At 39.3% G+C, this 21,409-nt stretch overlaps 1 pseudogene; it reads left to right on the top strand.

The window, feature by feature from the left end:
* Positions 1-2,431: 2,431 nt before the first annotated feature.
* LOC148999489 (E3 ubiquitin ligase PQT3-like) lies at positions 2,432-20,271 on the top strand (annotated as a pseudogene).
* The last annotated feature ends 1,138 nt before the right edge of the window (positions 20,272-21,409 follow it).

Genomic DNA, 21,409 nt, shown 5'->3' with positions numbered 1-21,409 from the left:
TTCTCCCATTTTTGACCTGGAAAAACCTACTCCAGTCAATTATTGTGATGCATGAAATAAAAATAAAAATAAAAATACTCTGTAAAGTAAATATTTTGGAAACGTCCTTGTCAAAAAATTTACTATCATCATTTCTTGGATCCCAAAAATATGCCCAGAAGAACTGATTGGTATTGTATGTCAAACAATTATCTCATTTTATTGTCAAAAGCAATCTTGACTTTAGGTTATGGGAATCTGATCCAGATACTAATTTGTTATCACTTACATGCCGAATCTGACCAGATACTTGATGATTTCCACCAAAATGCAAAACAAAAAAAATGATGCGTAATAGTTATCGAACCAGGTTGTCCTCGGGAGGATCCTGCTCCACTTGGGTCGAGCGTTCGACCCCTTCTTCTTGATGTGTTTGATCGTCCTGGTGATGGTCATCCCCGACGGTTTCCTACCGAGTACGCCCATTGTTTGCTCGTCTCACCATGACTTGGAAGCTGTCGTTCCCACAGACGGTAATGGAGAGCCCCGCGGGAAGAACCACTTACACCCCCCTTGCAGTAATGGAGAGCCCCTCGGGAAGAACCACTTACACCCCCCTTGTAGTAATGGAGAGCCCCTCGAGAAGAATCGCTTACACCCCCTTGCGATAATGGAGAGCCCCTCGGGAAGAGTGAAATATAGTGATTTTTTTGCCCTTTCTGACACTATTAAAATGAGGTCGAATTATTTGCTAATGGTTCTATTTGGCCATAATTATTTACAATATTTATTCTTATGTGTTAAAGGCGTGAATTAATCTGGATCAATAGAAAAAGTGCATATTCCGGTGAACAATTTGTACTATTTGTGTTCGCCGAATTATCCATGAATAATTCGGCAAATTAAATAACTACACCGAAGGTTTACCTTGACATGCTGCTAAATATAAATAAACAAAAGAAGATGAAAAAAATCCAAAAAATAAAAAAATAATTATGCCTACTACAAAGAACAATATTTACATGTTAGTGGCACCAAGAAGAATTGAATACTTAACATCTTAGTTATAAAATGTTAATGTCCATCAATTAAGTTAACCCCTTACCTTAGGATGTCTTTAAAATTTTAATGTCCTATCTGGTATTTGTCTATATTTTTTACTTACCTTAGGATGTCCTTAAAATTTTCAAAAAAACCTAATTCGAATATTTAGGGTACTTTATCCGGAAAAATTGAATATTTTGGTTACCACTTACCAGTAAAAATACGGGTTAAGATATAATTTTATTTTAAAATTATACCAATATCGGATTGTGATATGGTTCATTTGTATCGTTTTATATGTACCAATATCGTACCATTTGTCAAACCATATAGTTTTGTCATATCGATACCATACCATATTTATTGGGTAATGTATAAGCAACATGGTTTTGATTTTGATAAACAACACACGATATAATTGACACCCTTAACTACATCTACCTAATTATGTTTGATAAGAATGTCATGTCGAAGGTAGGGAAAGACAAAAAAATAATTTTCTTAATAATATGCATATTAAGTATGTTGAACATTCAAAGAGTATGCATTCATCACAATCAATGAATGAATAAAAACACTATAGCTTGTCGGCAGCGTATATATTTATAATAATTCAGTTTACACCATATCCATTAACCTCTCATTCTTATTACATATCAGAATATTAGACAGAATTAGGAGGATGAAGACTCGAATTGCACAATTAAGATATTGGAGAAAACCAATATATTAAATAAATATCAGGTATGTTAATTGTACATCACAGTTTTGAACTTTTAATTTTAAAATTTTTAATTTTTAATTTACAACAGCTTTAATGAAATAGAACTCTATAATAAATATTCAAACAGGGTTTTCTTATAAATGGAATTAAAGTTGGATCAGCTCTTATATTCCGAATGATAATAGATTGTCTTTACAACCAAAGGTTCAAAACTGATTGAAATGGGAAGGGAATTGGAAACTTTATGAAAATTTTAAAATATGAATTTTAAAAACCTAATGCTGAATATTGTTGTTGAAAAAGCCAAGTACGATTTCTCAGGCCTTTGGTCCAACTTTCATTATTTCTCTATATATATATGTTTTTATTTTATTTTTTATTTCTAGCTATCAAATAAAATTGCACGTTGTGAAAACTACATTAAAGACACAATTTAGAGTTCTAAGTTCCCATTTAAAGACCTGACATATATGAAGACTTAAGGATTGAACTGAAGATTGATGAAACTGACTCATCATTTTTGTCATTGGTCAGTATCAATATAAAACAATATCAGGACTCAACAATAGCCTTGACAAACCTCCATCTGTATTTGATCATTTCTACTTCTGCCTCTAGGACAAAGATGGTTGATCATTAACAGTGAGATGATTGCTCTATATTTTACATTGCAAGCCAAAGTCCATGGAGGAAAAGGGAGACTGTGATACGACACGATCATCCATTGGGAAACTTGTAAGCATTTCTAGCTATATTATTAAATGCTTTTCACCATTGATGTAGATGTAGACGTATATAATAATTGCTTGATTTAAAATTCAGCATGAGGAACTGGATTGGGATTGGGATGATTTTGGTGAAGATATATATGCCATTCCAAAAGTATTGCCAACTTCTTGTAGTAACCCTGTGGTGGATGTTCCCTTGCCAAGTGAAACCGATGAGGATAGCAGAATTAGGGCACTAGTTAATACTCCCGCATTGGATTGGCAATGGTGAGATGTTCTTCCTTAATACTCCCGCATTGGATTGGCAATGGTGAGATGTTCTTCCTACACGGGTTTCATTGGCTGATCAAGTTATAGTAACTTTTTCTTAACGTATTCCTTATGGTCTTATATTTTTTCTGATTTCCAACATCTGAATTTTTTAATTGGATTTGTAGGCAAACTCAGAAGGATGTCTCCTCTGGTAGAGGTAATGGAAGAGGTACAGGTGGAAGGACGATGGGAGGCTTGGGTTATGGTAACTTTCCCATCTCCCACGTATTAATGTTTAGTCAATAATATTTGTCATTATTTTGTATGAATGCTATTTGTTATTCCCAGATTGACACTGAGAGGGGGGGTGAATCAGTGTCTTCAGAAATTTACCACAATGTGGCTGGGTCTACCAGACAGTGTATCACTCGTAGCTATCAACTGCACAAGGACACGTCCACCACACACCACAATGTGGATGGGTCTACCAGACAGTGTACCACCACTCTGCAATCAAAACACTCCAATATGTGCAACAAAGAAAAATAAACAAAAAACGCAATGCACCAGAGTTTACATGGTTCGGCCAAATTGCCTACATCCACGGAGTAATACCCTACCTAGGGTTTCGTTTATTACTCAATACGCTCCTAGATATTTTGACTGCTACAACAGTCCAGGAACACCAATCCCTGTTATAGTCTAAAATGCAATTCAGACAAGGGCACCAACCCCAACCCCCTAGACAAGCTCCAACTTGCTAGATCACAATGTAAACCAATAATTCAAGTTCCCCAAATTACATTCATGATCTAGGTTCTTCATCATTAAACATAACCTAGAAAATAATAGACAATAACTTGTGAATACGGGTTACCTCAACTTGTGTAAGATGCATGGTAACAATACTTGTTTCTCTTTTTCTCCAACTCTTTTTTTTCTTTTCAATCTTTTTCAGTTTTCTCTCTTTAAAAAAACCATACAACCATGTTCCCTTCTTTTCTTCTGCTGCTTCTTCTTCCTTCTCTTTCACTTTCTTTCTTGTTCAGCAAAACAAAAGACTTCTTATTCCCAAGCTTCAGATCTCCAAAGCCAACCAATGTCTTCTAGTTCGACCTCCACACTCTTCTCAAGCTCCCCAAAACGTCCTTTCTCTTCTGCTGGAGTTGCTCTCCTTTTATAGATTAATTTAACTCAGAGTTTGAATCAAACTCAGAGTTCCTATCTGACTTAAACAAGGAGTGTTTTGACGTACAAATCGGACTAACTTAGAGATCTCCAATGAACAATCCCACCGTTGGATTTGAAGATCAAGAAGTCGTGAAGCTCTCCTACAAAAATCGGCTCAAGCGGACACTGGATGACCATCCGATGAAGAGGTTGATCAAAACTGGACAGAGACCCTCTAAAACGGGATTCTCGAGTTTTCTTTATTTGAATTGGATTCTTTCTCTCGGATCAAAACTGGATAGAGACCCTCTAAAACGGGATTCTTGAGTTTTCTTTATTTGAATTGGATTCTTTCTCTCGGAACCTTTTTGTGTGTTGCTATACCATATCAAAGCCCACTTAAGTTGCCAACAATGACAACACCTTCATTTTAGGCCAATGGAACAACAATCTCCCCCTTTGGGATTGTTGGCAACTCAACTTCCTTTTCTCTTTTCTCTCCCCCTTTGACAACAAATACAAAGGGTGCTTTGTGCTCCCCCTACCATAGAGCTCCCCCTACATAGACTCTTCCATAGGAGTGCCCACCGCACCTTCCTATCCTATGGAGAGATGATGTTCTATGTATTTTCTCACTTACTCCCCCTTTGAGCCACAACCCCAAGCTTTACTCTTAATCTCTCAAAACTATGTTTGGACAGTGGTTTTTTGAAGATATCAGCCACTTGATTTTCTGTGGGAACAAACTCCAAGCTTACTTCACCTTTTATCACTTTTTCTTTCAAAAAGTGATATCTTATATCAGTATGCTTGGTCCTAGAATGTTGCACTGGATTCTTGGAGATATTGATAGCACTCATGTTATCACACTTGATAGCTATAGCTTTATCACATTTGATGCAAAAATCAGAAATTTGTCTCTTCATCCAAATCACTTGAGTACAGCTGGTTGCAGCTGCTATAAATTCAGCTTCTGTTGTAGACAAAGATATAGAATCTTGCTTCTTACTATGCCAAGCAACCAAACTTCTCCCCAAGTAGAATGCACCTCCACTAGTGCTCTTTCTGTCATCAATGCTTCAAGCCCAATATGCATCTGAGAAGGCTGCAAGTGTGAAGTCTTTAGACTTAGGATACCATAACCCATATTCCATAGACCCTTTTAAGTATCTGAAAATCCTTTTCACTGCTTGTTGATGAGTCTCCTTTGGGTTTGCTTGAAACCTTGACACAAGACACACTGCTTGTAAAATGTCTGGTCTTGATGCTGTTGGATATAAGAGACTCCCAATCATAGATCTATAGTGAGTTTGATCAACTGAGGGGGACTCATCACTTGAGCTCAACCTGCATCCAACCACCATAGGAGTTCCCACTGGTTTGCAATCTTCCATCATGAATTTCTTTAACATTTCCTTAACATACTTTATTTGAGATATGAATATGTCACTTGCCATTTGATTTACTTGTAAACCCTAGAAGTAGGATAACTCTCCAAGCATGGACATTTCAAATTCTCTACTCATCTTCCTTGCAAAACCTTGACAGACTTCATCACAGTGACCTCCAAAGATGATGTCATCCACATACACAACAACTACCAATTTACTACAATCTTCAGCCATGACATAGAGGTTGCTGTCCACGGTTCCTTTCCTTAAACCTAATTGTAGCAAGTAAGTGTCAAGTCATGAATACCAAGCTCTTGGAGCTTGTTTCAAACCATATAATGCTTTCTTGAGTTTGCATACCATATTTGGATCATCACCTATTTCAAATCCATCCGGCTGCTCAATGTAGACTTGTTCTTCTAAATCACCATTTAGAAAGGCTGATTTAACATCCATTTGATAAACTTTAAACTCCTTAAAGGCTGCCAAAGCTAGGAACATTCTAATGGATTCCAACCTTGCCACTGGAGCAAAAGTTTCATCAAAATCTATCCCTTCTACTTGAGCATATCCCTTACACACCAATCTGGCCTTGGTTTCGACAACTTGCCATTCTTCATTCATTTTATTTCTAAATACCCACTCGGTGCCAATAACATTCTTATCAGTTGGTCTAGGAACTAGTTCCCAAGTGTTGTTATTTTCAATTTGGTCAAGCTCTTCATTCATTGCTTTCACCCAATTTTCATCTTTACAAGCTTCATGGACTGACTTGGGCTCTTCTTGAGATATCAGTGAGAAAATAGTCTTCTTTTTCTTTAGCTTTCTTGTTTGTATCCCTTCATCTAATGTGCCAATGATTTGATTAGGAGGATGCACTTTGTTCCATTTGTTATCTTTGGGTCTTCCATCTCTTTCTGGTTCAACATCAGACTCATGTTCATCGGACTCTACTCCATGTGGAGTCTCATTTTCAAACTCTTCATTATCTTCAACATTGTCCAAGGTCGAGTCCTCAGTTGCAACAAATTTGGGCTGAGGTAGATTTTCATCTATCTTCACATCTGAGCTTTCTACAACTTTTCGAAGTCTTTTGTTGAAACACCTGTATGCCTTGCTCTTAGAAGAATACCCCCAAAAGATACCTTCATTAGTCCTGTCATCAAACTTTCCCAAATTTTCTTCCTTTCTCTTGATGAAACATTTGGACCCAAAAACTCTAAAATGCTTCACAGTTGGCTTCCTGCTGTACCACATTTCATATGGAGTTTTTGATTTATTTGGTCCCACCATGCACCTGTTTAAGATGTAGACTGAACTGTAGACTCCTTCTCTCCAAAACATTTTTGATATATTACTTTCAGAGAGAATTGTTCTTGCCATCTCTTGAACAAGTCGATTCTTTCTTTCCACTACTCCATTTTGTTGTGGAGTCCTAGCAGCTGAATGTTGGATTTTTATGCCATGCTCACTACAAAATTCTGAAAATTTTCTCCATGTATATTCCTTACCTTGATCTGATCTTAGGCATTTTATAGACTTCCTTGTTTCATTTTCAACTACCTTCTTGAAAGCTATAAAGTTGTCCAATGCCTGTGTCTTCTCTTTTAGAAAGGATACCCAAGTCATTTTTGTGCATTCATAAATGAAAAGCATGAAGTACCTTTCTCCTCCAAAAAGCTTCTGTTCTCATAGGACCACATAAGTCAGTGTGAATTAAATCAAGGGAGCTGCATATGTGATACTCCTTGGGCTTGTAAGTGGCTCTAGTTTGCTTCCCTTTTTGACATGGACCACATACATGATTTGAAGGCCTTTTAATCTTTGGAAGATCTCTCACAACTTCCCTTTTACTGAGCTTGGCAAGATTCTTGAAATTTTTAATGCCCCAATCTCCTATGCCATAACAAGCTTTCATCCTCTTGACTCACCCTGCACCTGTTTAATAAGACATATAAGTTTCCGGTTGTTCTGTTTCCTAAAGCCACTGCTTTGCCATTTTTTGGCTTCTTGATTTCACAACCTTCTTTAGTGAAAAGAACTTCATATCCACCATCACAGATTTGGCTCACACTAAGAAGATTGTGTTTGAGCCCACTCACATAGAGAACATTATTGGATTTTAACTTTCCTTCATCTAGTTTAACTGAGCCTTTACCTTCAATCTTGGCCCCATTATTGTTGCTAAATCTCATTGAACCACCTTTCACTACATCAAGGCTTGAGAACCTATTCTTGTCACCTGTCATATGTGTGGAACACCCACTATCAAGAATCCAAGGTGCCACACTACTATGAGCTTTGAAAGCTGTTTGAACTACCAAAGAATTTATCATTTTTCCTTTTTGTCCTTTCTCAACCCAAACTGCTTTATCTAATACATCAATAGGTTCCCTCGGTTTTCTTTGAATTGTTTGTGCATGTCTTTGAGCTAGCTTTTTGGGAAGATTTATCTCCTTTTGTGAAGGAAGAGTAGTACAACAATACCTTGCAATATGTCCCAACTTGAAACACCTGAAGCATTCTATTTTAACCTTATCCAATGGAGCAAATCTGTTTATGTTGTTGAATGCCACAACCTTGTTTTGTCTTCTACAGTTTGCCACTTTATGTCCAAAGTTGTTGCATCCATAACAATACCCATTAAAGCCTTGACCATTAAATGTTTTATGATAAGCTCCAGTATAGCCTTCTTTACTCATCTTTGGCTTGGTCTTCCCAATATATGGATTCTTTTGGTGCTCCTCATCAAGACTCATTGGATTTGTTGTATTTCTATTTCCACTGGTCTTATTTACATTTGAACATTCCCCCTTTGAGTATCCAAGACCAGTTTTAATATGAGGTGACCTCTGAACACTCAAGATCTCATCTAGTACCTTATCTCTTCCCCAAGTATAAGTAAAATGAGTAGTCCCTGTCAATTGATTTTCAACTGTTTTGTCCTTAAAGTTCAATGTAACTGGAGTGGATGATGTGGTAGCTTCTAAATAACTCCTCTTTTGTTCTCCTTCAAGTTCTGATCTTAACCTTCCAACTTCTTTCTCAAGTTCTTCACACTCTTTACACTTGAGAGAGAGGCAAGATGATGAGTCATTTATAACATGCTCCAATTCACTAATTGTGACAGTCAACTCCTTGATTGTTATCTCAGAATTTTCAAGTTGATTCTTCATTTTCTCTATTTTTCTTCCTTTCCTTTTTGAGATCAAGCAAGGCAGAGTACAACTCACCAACATAATCAATTTCACCTTCAGTGTCTTCATTATCATCAGACTTTTCTTTAGTTTGAGGTGATTCATCATCTTCAATAGCCATAAATAAAACCTCATCAGTTGAGTCATTGTCTTCATCTGATTCTTCTTCAGAGGAGTAGCATTCATTCTTAGTCGAAAGACTTCTCCTTTTGAAATGGCTTTTCTTTTTCTTTGGTAAGAATTTTTTCTTTCCCTTCCTATCATTTCTCTTTTCCTCTTCATCTATGTTTCCTCTCTTAGGACATTTAGAGGCAAAGTGTCCTATTCCACCACAACTGAAGCACTTAAAAGGTGCTTTTCCCTTGTGTTTACCTGTTCCTTTCTTAAACTTTCTAGCTAAGTAAGCTATAAGTTCATCATCAGAGTCTTCAGATTCTTTTTCTTCTTTGACCCTTAGCTTCTTCATTGCTTTGAATGCTACTTCCTTCTCTATGAACTTGCCCTTTTCAATTCTCATCTCATAGGTTTTAAGTGTTCCATGTACTTCATAAAGAGTGATTGTATCCAAGTCTTTGGCTTCTTCAATGGCCGAGACTTTGGAGTCATATTTGGGAAGCACAGATCGGAGAATCTTCTGACATATCATAGAATTTTCAATTTTTTCTCCAACTCCTCTGATGGAGTTTACAACCTTATTTACTTTGACCATATAGCTGTCTATGTCTTCTTCTTCAGTCATCTTAAGACTTTCAAACTGTGCTCTAAAGATTTGCAGTTTGGCTTTCTTAACTTTGATGTCCCCTTCATAGATGCTTATCAACCTGTCCCAAACTTCTTTAGCTGTATCACAGTCCATTACTTTAGCCATGACTTCTTCATTCAGCCCAGACATGATAGCATTTAACGCCCTGAGATTGTGTGCATAAGCCCTTTTTGCTTCATTGTCTATAAGCGGAGCTACTGATTCCTCATAGCCATTAATCACAGACTGCCATATATCATACCCTAGAGATCCAATGTATATCTGCATTCTTCTTTTTCAAAAAACATATCCTGTACCGTCAAAAATAGGAACTTTCCCAAAGTCTTTGGAGCTGCCTTCACTTGTGGCCATTATTACAAACTCTCTGATCAAATCCCGAAGTGGTTATACTTCTCTTCACGGGAACCTGGCTCTGACACCAATTGTTATTCCCAGATTGACACTGAGAGGGGGGGTGAATCAGTGTCTTCAGAAATTTACCACAATGTGGCTGGGTCTACCAGACAGTGTATCACTCGTAGCTATCAACTGCACAAGGACACGTCCACCACACACCACAATGTGGATGGGTCTACCAGACAGTGTACCACCACTCTGCAATCAAAACACTCCAATATGTGCAACAAAGAAAAATAAACAAAAAACGCAATGCACCAGAGTTTACATGGTTCGGCCAAATTGCCTACATCCACGGAGTAATACCCTACCTAGGGTTTCGTTTATTACTCAATACGCTCCTAGATATTTTGACTGCTACAACAGTCCAGGAACACCAATCCCTGTTATAGTCTAAAATGCAATTCAGACAAGGGCACCAACCCCAACCCCCTAGACAAGCTCCAACTTGCTAGATCACAATGTAAACCAATAATTCAAGTTCCCCAAATTACATTCATGATCTAGGTTCTTCATCATTAAACATAACCTAGAAAATAATAGACAATAACTTGTGAATACGGGTTACCTCAACTTGTGTAAGATGCATGGTAACAATACTTGTTTCTCTTTTTCTCCAACTCTTTTTTTTCTTTTCAATCTTTTTCAGTTTTCTCTCTTTAAAAAAACCATACAACCATGTTCCCTTCTTTTCTTCTGCTGCTTCTTCTTCCTTCTCTTTCACTTTCTTTCTTGTTCAGCAAAACAAAAGACTTCTTATTCCCAAGCTTCAGATCTCCAAAGCCAACCAACGTCTTCTGGTTCGACCCCCACGCTCTTCTCAAGCTCCTCAAAACGTCCTTTCTCTTCTGCTGGAGTTTGCTCTCCTTTTATAGATTAATTTAACTCAGAGTTTGAATCAAACTCAGAGTTCCTATCTGACTTAAACAAGGAGTGTTTTGACGTACAAATCGGACTAACTTAGAGATCTCCAATGAACAATCCCACCGTTGGATTTGAAGATCACGAAGTCGTGAAGCTCTCCTCCAAAAATCGGCTCAATCGGACACTAGATGACCATCTGATGAAGAGGTTGATCAAAACTCGACAGAGACCCTCTAAAACGGGATTCTCGAGTTTTCTTTATTTGAATTGGATTCTTTCTCTGGGAACCTTTTTGTGTGTTGCTGTACCATATCAAAGCCCACTTAAGTTGCCAACAATGACAACACCTTCATTTTAGGCCAATGGAACAACACTATTCAATGTATGAATTCTGAGTATTATGATCTGTTTATAATAGGCCGGGTGGGATGGATCAGATGACACCTCCACAAGGCTATGTATGTCATAGATGCAAAATATCTGGTATGTTAATGTTTTTTATGGTTCTACTTTCACCTCCATCTGCATATATGGATTATTTGTGAAATAAAACTCATTCATTATTTTCTATTGACTGTGCAGGGCATTTTATACGTGATTGCCCTACAAATGGTGACCCCAACTATGACTTTAAAAGATTGAAACCCACATCTCATCCAGTTGTCGTTGTGAATGAGTAAGTGTGTTTTACATGATGCATCTTGTTCCTTAGCTTTTCATGACTGTTTATTACTTGTTCAAAGGCATGGAGATTGACTACTCTGTTGTAAAATAGGGCTGCTTTTGAGAAGGAAATTGGAGTGTTGAGTTCCACCAAATCTGTCACCAAACTTCCACCAGAACTCCATTGTCCTATTTGCAAGGAAGTAATGGTAGATCCATGCTAACGAAGAGGTGTTGTTTTTCGAGCTTCTGTGATAGATGTAAGTGTTCTCAATTTCTGATAAGCTACCTTATTCTTCATTCATTGCTTTTGTTCTGCCATTTAGGTTCTCCCGATATGATTGAATTTGCCTACTTTGACATGGAACTTCAAACAGGTATTCGGAACCATATTCTTTCCAAATCTGTTTGCTTTTGTGGGGGTGCAAATGTGCTTGCAGATGATCTTCTGCCAAATTTGACCGTTAGGGCAACTATTGACCGGTTGTTAGGAAATTCTGGTCACATGAAAATCCAAGGTTTGTGTTTCACTAATTTGCAATTCTAGTTAAATTATAACAGAGAAATGGTTATGTGAACGTTGTTGTTTTATTCAGGTTCAGACTCCACTGATTATGAGCAGTGCAAAGTCTTATCTTCCACTATTTCTTTTGCATCAAGTGGAGATAGGACATCAGCACCAAAAAGGGATGAAACATTATATATAAAAGCAATGACAGATGAAGAAGATGCTATCACCAATGTTCCGCAATCATCTGTGGAGGCAGGGACCGATAGGCCAGTGAATCTGCGAAAGGACAACATACTGAAGAAGAAAAAGAAAACCCACTTGCAGTTAATGGTTAGTTTATTGCCCTTGGTTATTGTGTTTTATCTAAATCATGCTTTATGTGTTCTGACAGTATTTAATAATGTTTCATGTGTTCTAGATATGTATCACCAGTGGAGTACCCCTCCAAATCTTATACCCGGCGATCGTGCGATGCCATTTTACCCTTCCGCATGTCAAGTATGGGGCAAACATACCACTTGGAATGGATGGATATATAGCTTATTATCATGGTGCCATGTCCCATTCTGGTTATCCTGCTGCTGACTTCAATGTTCCTGTTATAGGATCCATTTTCAAAGTTCTCTTGTTGGACTTTCAGATTCTTTGTCACATCAAAGGTATGATCGCTAGTAAAAGTAAAATTTTACATCCCTACAACCTGATATTTTCTTTTGGGACTTTGATCAGTTATAGTGGTGTCTTAAAGACAAACTGTAAGGGAGGAGACTCATGATACTGCTGGTCACTTAGCAGTCCCTCCTCTCTGTTTTATTATGTGATTTCTTGTCAAAATTTTGCCTTCCTATCAACAGAAAAAACAACCTTATTCTGTTGCTCTTTCCTGGAGAGTTATATCTATAAAATTGTTTTCTTACCTAACCATTGTGCAATTCAATTAATATATACAGGTTCCCATGAACTTTCATTGTTGAGCTGTTTTAAACCCTCAATTCATATTGTCCCTGTTGGAATTTATTAATTTGATTAATAAATTAAATGCCCAATGGCAATATTGGAAACTCACTATTAGGGCGGTTACAAAATAGGGTTATATATTTTGGTAACCACCGCATTAGTGAAGATGTAACTGAGTGATTCATTCGCACGAGCGAATCTCTGAGAAACGGCGGCTCCATCTCTCTCTTAGAATCGCAGGCTTAGAAATTTTTCTTTCCTAGTTTTTGATCTTCATTCCATTAATCCACGGCATTTGGGTTGTGGATATTATTCCCTTTCCCAGTGATTGTGGAATCTCGCCGGTAAATCTTTGGTGGTGAAACGAGAACGTGGATCTAGACTTCCGCTGCGAATACTGCAAGTAAGGGAAAGCGAATCCAGGTAAGGAATCTTTCCCCCATCAATTAATTGAATTGAATTACTTTTGATGTATTACCAACATTGGCATCAGAGCCATAGGTTCCCACGTTTATTGTTCCTCCCCATTGTTTAATTTTATTGTATGGATCCAATGGGAGGATCAAGGGTTTAATACGAAACCCATGGGAGAATTGATAGGGTTTTTGGAAACCCTTAATTTTGATTCGGATCCGAGTGGGAGATCCTTGTGAATTTCCCTAATGAAGATTTGCATGAATTGATAATCCATGTTGATAATTTTTGTTTAAAATTTATTGTTGGATTTTTTCATGTGTTTTTGGATGATTTTTTGAGTGAAAAAACGTGTATTACCGTTTTTTGGAAAAATTTCGTTCAAGAAAAATTGAAAAATCGCCATTTTTTGGTCACTGTGGACAAGACGGACGACCGTCTGACCAGACGGAATACCGTCTGACCAGACGGTCGTCCGTCTATTATCAGAGTAGTCACAGTGACCCAGACGGAATTTCCGTCTGGGAGACAGTCATCCGTCTGGTCGCAGAATGCCAGATGGAATTTCCGTCTGGGCAGACGGTCATCCGTCTGGGCATAAAAGGCAGACGGAATTCCGTCTGGGCAGACGGCAGTCCGTCTGGGAGATGGATTTTTTTTGGATATTGGTCTGTCCAGTTCAGAATGTGTTTCTAACTTACTGGACACCAATGGCCCGACAATCTGTGTGATGTTTGGGCATTGAGGGCCTAATGGGGCCTAGTGGGACCTAATGAGGTAGAAGTGTTCTGTGTGAACCACCTCATAGCTTGAACATGATTGCATGTTTTATTTTAATAAAACTATTTTTTATTTATGGGTCTATCAATCATGTTTCTTGCACGTAATGAAGCTAGTGTATAAGTCTATGTGGGTTTGCATGAGAATTTGATTGAATGTTTTTTAGCATCTCTTTTGGTTTAAGTGCTTATCCCATAGGTTGACTATGCTAATGTGATTTGTTGTTGCATGAGTTGTGTTTTATGCTAGATTTATTGAACTCATTCTTGTATGTAATATCTCTAGAAAAAATGGCTGCTACCAAGAGCATTGTTGCTTGACCTCACTAAAGGAGATAAGCTGAATGAGAGGAATTATGACCTCGGCACCGAAAGGTGCAATATCTCCTGGAAGAGCAGGATATGCTGGAGACCATAAACCAGACCATGAACCCACCTGAGGAAGGTACCACCGCACAAGCATCGCAGGGGACCTTGATATATACAATGCTTGGAAGAGGAAAGACCGGGTAGCCGGGATTACAATCCCGAGCTCCATGAGGGATGACCTGATGCTTCGTTATGAGAAGCATAGGACTGCAAAGTCTTTGTGGGAGGCTGTGAAGTTCCGGTATGGAGGGACTTCCACCACAAGAGGCCGCCAGCTCGGACTCACTTTTGATGGTTATAAGATGCGCCAGGGTCACACCATGAGGCAAGCATATAACCATCATGTCTAACATGATTAGTGAGTTGAGCGCATGTGGGCGCCGGAAGACCGATGAGGAGCAAGTCTCCGCAGTCATCGGGTCATTGCCAAAGACTTGGGAGCATATGAAGATCTTCTTGACTCATGCCGATGAGGTCAAGACTTTCGATCAAGCTGCCAAGCACCTTGAGCTTGATGAGGATCGGATGTTGGCCGATACCCCTCAAAGCGATGTATTTGCTTTGCTGAAGCTAGCACTAGTAAGGGTGCGAGGCTTCAAGCACAAGAGAGAGAAAGCTCAACCTCAGCGGTCCAAGCAAAGTAACCGGGGTGGGAACAAAAACAAAAGTGGGCCCAAGCGTTCAAGGGGGACTAGTGCTGGCAAGAAGAAATCAGCTTTGATTTGCTTCAAGTGCCGAAAGCCCGGTCATTTTGCTCGTGATTGCACCGAGCAAGAGGTATGTCTTGTGTGTTATACCTCATCTTGTTATGTAACAAGTTCTACTATGCTTGTTGAACTAAATCCTTTGTGGATTGTTGATTCAAAGCGCGACAGAACACATAACAAGGGAACGCTCGAGCTTCGTGGAATACCGTCGTATTCCAAGAGGAAGCAAAAGAATAACGATGGGGAACAGCTCAAGCGTGGAGGTTCATGGCATAGGCACATGCAAATTAGTTTTGCGAGGTGGCCGGACGCTGTTACTCCATGATGTGATGTATGCTCCCGGACATTCGGCGAAATCTTGTTTCTATTATTTATCTTTTAAGACATGGTTTTAGAGTTGTATTTGAAAACAATTCTTTGGTTTTGTATCTGGGTGATACGGTTTATGGTTATGGTTTTCTTGATAATGGTTTCATTGTATTGGATACAATTGATTATTCATTTAATTCTAGTAATGCTTTTGTTTGCCAAAATACGTGTGTATTGATTCGATTTGTGGCATGCTAGACTAGGACATATTGGCTTAGATAAGATGAACAAGGTTGGCAAGAGAAGGTCTCTTAGGCCAAGGTTCACTATCTGATTTGCCAACTTTGTGAGTCATGTCTAGCAGGGAAAAGCAACTAGAAAACCATTTAAAAAGGCTTTGAGAGCCTCTCTTCCTTTAAAACTTATCCATTCAGATGTGTGTGGACCCATGAATGTGCATACTAGAAAAGGACAGTCATATTTCATCACATTCATAGATGACTATACAAGGTATGGTCACATTTATCTAATTTCTCATAAGTCGAAGCTCGGAATGTTTTAAGAAATTCATGAGCTTGGTTGAGAATCGATTAGATAAAAGGATTAAAACTCTTAGAACGGATAGAGGTAGAGAGTATCTCTCCGATATGTTCAAAGGGTTATGTGATGAAAAGGGGATATCTAGACAACTTACTATTCTAGGGACTCCACAGCAAAATGGGGTTGCTGAGAGGAGGAATAGAACCTTGCTAGACATGGTGAGATCCATGATGGCGCAGGCAAATCTACCGGCCTATATCCTCAACAGAGTTCCAACCAAATCGGTTCCTTCCACACCATATGAGTTGTGGACAGGAAGGAAGTCAGATTTGAGTTACTTGCGCGCATGGGGATGTGCAGCATATGTTCACTCTACTTCTCACCAATATGGAAAGCTTGGACCCCGAGGAAGAAAGTGTATCTTTGTGAGATATTCCGAACCCTCAAAGGGCCATGTCTTCATTGGACTAGATGAGAGTGAGAGGAGAACGGAACTTGAGTCTAGGGATGCAACATTCTTGGAGAATGATTTTCCATCTCTTTCAGGAGTTAACAAAGAATCATCGGAATTCTTTGAGATACAAGATAGTGGTCTTGTCACTCCGGGGATTCAGATTCTCGGATAATGAACCCGGGGTTCATCCAGAAGATCCTAGTGGGAGTGGGAGTGTAGATGTGATAGCTACCTTAGACGGTGAGCAATCTGACATGCACTTGCGCCGTAGTGGGCGCGGGCTAGTTCCTCGTCGACGTTTCGACATAGAGGATGAAGCCTATATGGTAACTCCTGAAGAGATCGACTGTGAGATGATTTCAGTCGATGAGCATGAACCAAAGAGCGTGCAGGAAGCTCTTGCGGGGTCAAGCTCAAAGGAATGGTTAAAAGCAATAAAGGAAGAGTTGGAGTCGATGAAAGTTAATCATGTCTGGGACTTGGTTGACTTGCCGCCAGGCCGAAAGGCGATTGGGAACAAGTGGGTTCTCAAGATCAAAAGAAAGGCGGATGGATCTATTGAGAGATTCAAGGCTCGTTTAGTGGCTAAGGGCTACACCCAACGAGAGGGCGTTGATTATGAGGAAACTTTTTCCCCGTGGTTAGGTTTGCCTCAATTCGCCTCATACTAGCCATTGTTGCTCGGTTGGACTTGGAGATTTATCGGATGGATGTAAAAACTGCTTTTCTCAATGGAGAACTTGAGGAAGAGATCTATATGGATCAACCTCAAGGCTTTGAAGCACATGGACTTGAGCGCAAAGTGTGCAAGCTTAAGAAGTCCATATATGGCTTAAAGCAAGCATCTAGACAGTGGAATGTGCGCTTCCACCAAGCTATGATGGAAAATGGTTTTTCCATGCTTGAGGAAGACCACTGTGTTTACACCAAGAGATCGATAATAATTATGTCATTTCGACACCGTACGTAGATGACATACTTATGGCTAGCAATAGCAAGGAGCTATTGGAAACCATTAAGAAATGGTTGTCCTCCGTATTTGATATGAAGGACATGGGTGAAGCAAGCTATGTGCTTGGTGTCAAGATTGTCGAGAAATAGGCAAAAGAGATTACTTGGGTTTATCTCAAGAGACCTATATTGACAATGTCTTGACGAGATACAGATGCACAACCGCAAACCAATTGATACTCCAGTGGAGAAGGGTTTGCATTTGAGCCTTGATATGGGTCCTAAGACTCCAGAGGAGAAAACCAAGATGGAAAGAACTCCATATTCCAGTGCAGTGGGTAGCCTTGTGTACGCTATGATGTGTACTAGGCCGGATATTTGTTATGCGGTGGGTTTGGTTAGTCGATACCAATCAAACCCCGGGCATAGAGCACTGGAAAGCGATCAAGAGGATATTGAGATATCTCGAGAGGAACGAGTAACTACATGTTGTGTTACCAAGGATCGGATTTGCGGTTAGTTGGCTATAGTGATGCCGACTGGGCTGGAGACATCGATGAGCGCAAATCAACCTCTGGATATGCTTTCTTGCTGAATGGCGGGGCCATTTTGTGGTGTAGCAAGAAGCAGGCTTGTATATCCCTCTCGACCATGGAAGAAGAGTATGTGGCATGCTCAGCTGCGGTTCAAGAGGCTGTTTGGTTGAGGAGATTCCTTCGACATCTTTGGGATTGTGATAACATCCAAAGAGGCTGCCCTTGTCTCTTTGTGATAGTACGGCAGCTCTTAGCTATGTCAAGGACCCCAAGTATCATGGGAAGACCAAACATATACAGTAGAGATATCACTTTGTTAGAGACATTACATCAAGAAAGAAAGTTGTACTTAAGCACATATCTACTAGTTTGATGGTAGCTGACCCTCTTACCAAACCTATAGCCAAGGATGTTTTTATTTCTCATGTAAAATCCTTGGGCTTGCGTAGATTGTGACTTATTTTTGTCTTTGAGACTTTCTTATTAATGAATAATATGAGTTCATTCCAGCATTTTTTTTTTTATTCACTTTCTGTGTGATTGTGTTTCTTCTAGCATAAAACAACATATGTCAATAGGCAAGAGAATGGCTCACTCACAAGAGCATTCGCCTCTGGCGCCTTGGAGGCGAGCAGAGATGAGACGGATTGTGAATGACTTTGTGTAGGTCAAGTCATAATCATGATGTCCCCTTGATTTGGAATCAAGATGAGTTTCTCTATTGTGAAGAGAATCGACATGAATGTTCCCACTATTCATGTTGCCTATAGGAGCCAAGTGCGAGTACTTTATGTGGCGCTAGGGTGGCGACAATAAAGAAACTCGGGTTAGGCGCAAGGGGTTGCGACTGGACTAAGACCTGTATGGTGTTGAGATGGACATACGTTCTATTGTATATAGAATGCTCCACCATAGCACATATATCATACTATGTGTGCTTAGTGATCATTGGAAATGAGAGGATGGATCCCTGCTCCTCTCATTGTGTGAGTCCTGGACCTTATGGTCCATTAGTGTTCTTAGTGACTTTCGACGACATCATGAAACGAAGGGTTGATGTGGCTACTTTGGGGTGTTACCTATGGTCATGATTGATTCGACCTAAAGGGGCACTACCGGGAAAGGAGTCAATCCTAAGTGTAGTGATGGTGCAGGGCGAAAGGAAAGGTTTGATTCAACCGCACCCTAAAAAGTGTTTTTTGGCGCCAACCTGTATGTGTTACGGTAGTGAACATTTTAAGGACAAGAAGGTGATCTCTCAGAGGGATCGAGATACCTTTAGTCTGGTGAGTTTGAATAAACCTAGGACACTGTGTTATACTAATACTTATTTGATTTTTTTTTTATGAGTGATGTGCCATTCGGCCTTCGGGAAGGTTTCTAGTTTGGGGCTCACGCGTGGTGTGTATATCACCGGTCGCACAACCCATTTTGCCGGTATGATTGTGGATATTAGTGTCCGGGACACAAGTGGTCTATGTATCGGGATACATAGTGAAGAGATCAATATATATGTATATACGGGATATGCATGTGTGTGCGGGACACAAGAGGTCTATGTATCGGGATACATAGCGAGAGAGATTGAATGTGTATATCCGGGATATACAAGTGTGTCTGCGGGACACATTGAAAGATTAACACTTGCCCTTGTGCAAGTGGGAGCTGTTGGAATTTATTAATTTGATTAATAAATTAAATGCCCAAGGGCAATATTGGAAACTCACTATTAGGGCGGTTACAAAATAGGGTTATATATTTTGGTAACCACCGCATTAGTGAGGATGTAACTGAGTGATTCATTCGCATGAGCGAATCTCTGAAAAACGGCGGCTCCATCTCTCTCTCTCCCTCTCTCTTAGAATCGCAGGCTTAGAAATTTTTCTTTCCTAGTTTTTGATCTTCATTCCATTAATCCACGGCATTTGGGTTGTGGATATTATTCCCTTTCCCAGTGATTGTGGAATCTCGCCGGTAAATCTTTGGTGGTGGAACGAGAACGTGGATCTAGACTTCCGCTGCGAATACTTCAAGTAAGGGAAAGCAAATCCAGGTAAGGAATCTTTCCCCCATCAATTAATTGAATTGAATTACTTTTGATGTATTACCAACAGTCCCACATATGTTAGCTTTCAAGTCTGATATAATTTATTTTGCAGTTATCGTTGTTATAGCTTTAGAAGTACTGATATTGTTGCTTTTCCCTCTTAAGATGCAATTTCATTTCATTTATTGCTTGCTTATTATTTGAGTTGTTTCATTGTCGTAGTTTTGGGGTTTCAGAGCATTCACACCACAGCAATCAGTTCCACCAAACTAAGAAGTCTAGTACAGAGCAAGATCGGAGGCTCTTCCAATATCAAAATCATGAGCATCATCGTAGCAAGGCTGCAACAGATAGGAAACGGAAGAGTATTGAGTTATCTAGTACAACCTTTGATGGACAAGATTTATGCAAGAAGGAGCTGCTTCACAGAGAGGCTGGTGATCCCAACAAGAAGAAAAAGCTGTTGTGTTCGGCAGAAACACTTGTGTCTTGTGGCCAGAGACTGCAGAAGCACCCTCAATGGTGACTGTAGGGATAATGATGATCGAAATTTCAAAAGGAAGTCCTCGTGGTATCAATCATCACCGTCCTTTCAAGAGAGATCAATCCCAGTATGAACCAGGCTGCTATAAGTGAAAAAATAGTATGATGCCTACTTGAAGACTGGCATTTTAACTGGAAAGACCTGATGTGCATATAAAGTGGATTGTATATTTTTTTTTACTCCTTTTTTTTCCTGTGAATGAGTGGCTAACAGATGATAAATCTTGTTATTTCTATTGTAAGTTGCCACCACAAATAAACATTTGTACTGATTTTGTAATGATAATAAAGGCGCTTTGAGTTTCTCAACTCGTTACTTACAAGGCATTTCTTTTTGGGGTGTGCATTTTTTTTGTTTTTTTGGTTATATCTGATCTGCGGTTTTTGGGGTGCACATTAGGATCAAGGTCCTAGATCCTATTCCTGCTGATCCGAATTTAAGCCTTAGGGATCTACACACTGATTTGGTGTCAATCCAGATCTAAAGCAGAGTCAGTTTAGACTACGAATTCAGATCCTGGTTTTCTAGTTCTTCACTCGCAATTTTTTTAGTTCATTCTTGACGATCTGGTAAAGAAAGAACTAATATGTTTGACTTTTGGTCGCAATGCTTATAGTGAGGGCCATAAAAGCTGAAATTTCTATGTAGTGATGCTAGTACAACTGCTGCTCAGGGCTGTTATTTCACCTACATAGAAAGGGCTCCATGGTCTCCACTCAGGTTCCTGTAGATGGAAGCTATAACAACCATATCATTCCACTTCCTTATTTAAATCAACTTGTGGAAGTTCTATCAATGGCTAGTCTATATCATTTAGTGATCATAAGGGGTGTTGCAAAAACATCTCTATTTGAAGTTCAATGTTTTTCAATTAACCTTTAGGGCACTGGAGGTGTGGAATATTGTTGACGATGTATTTTCTTATCAATAGTAGCAGAGTCAACGCCCTGCCATAGAGTATCTGGACTGGTTTTGACGATTCTACTTTCAAAGGATACTTGAGGGCAAATCCTTCCAATACTACCAATCCGTATCAATACCCAAATTTGACACAATAATGTTTTCCATGTTGATGTAGACAAAGAGAGAAATATATTGCAAATTGGTTGCAGATGACTGA

The sequence above is a fragment of the Hakea prostrata genome, chromosome 11 (genome assembly GCF_041222555.1).
Source record: "Hakea prostrata isolate BN-2017 chromosome 11, UWA_Hpros_2, whole genome shotgun sequence".
NCBI classification, from domain to species: domain Eukaryota; kingdom Viridiplantae; phylum Streptophyta; class Magnoliopsida; order Proteales; family Proteaceae; genus Hakea; species Hakea prostrata.
Note: the sequence above shows the minus strand (reverse complement) of the source record. Positions and strands in the feature narration are given on the sequence as shown.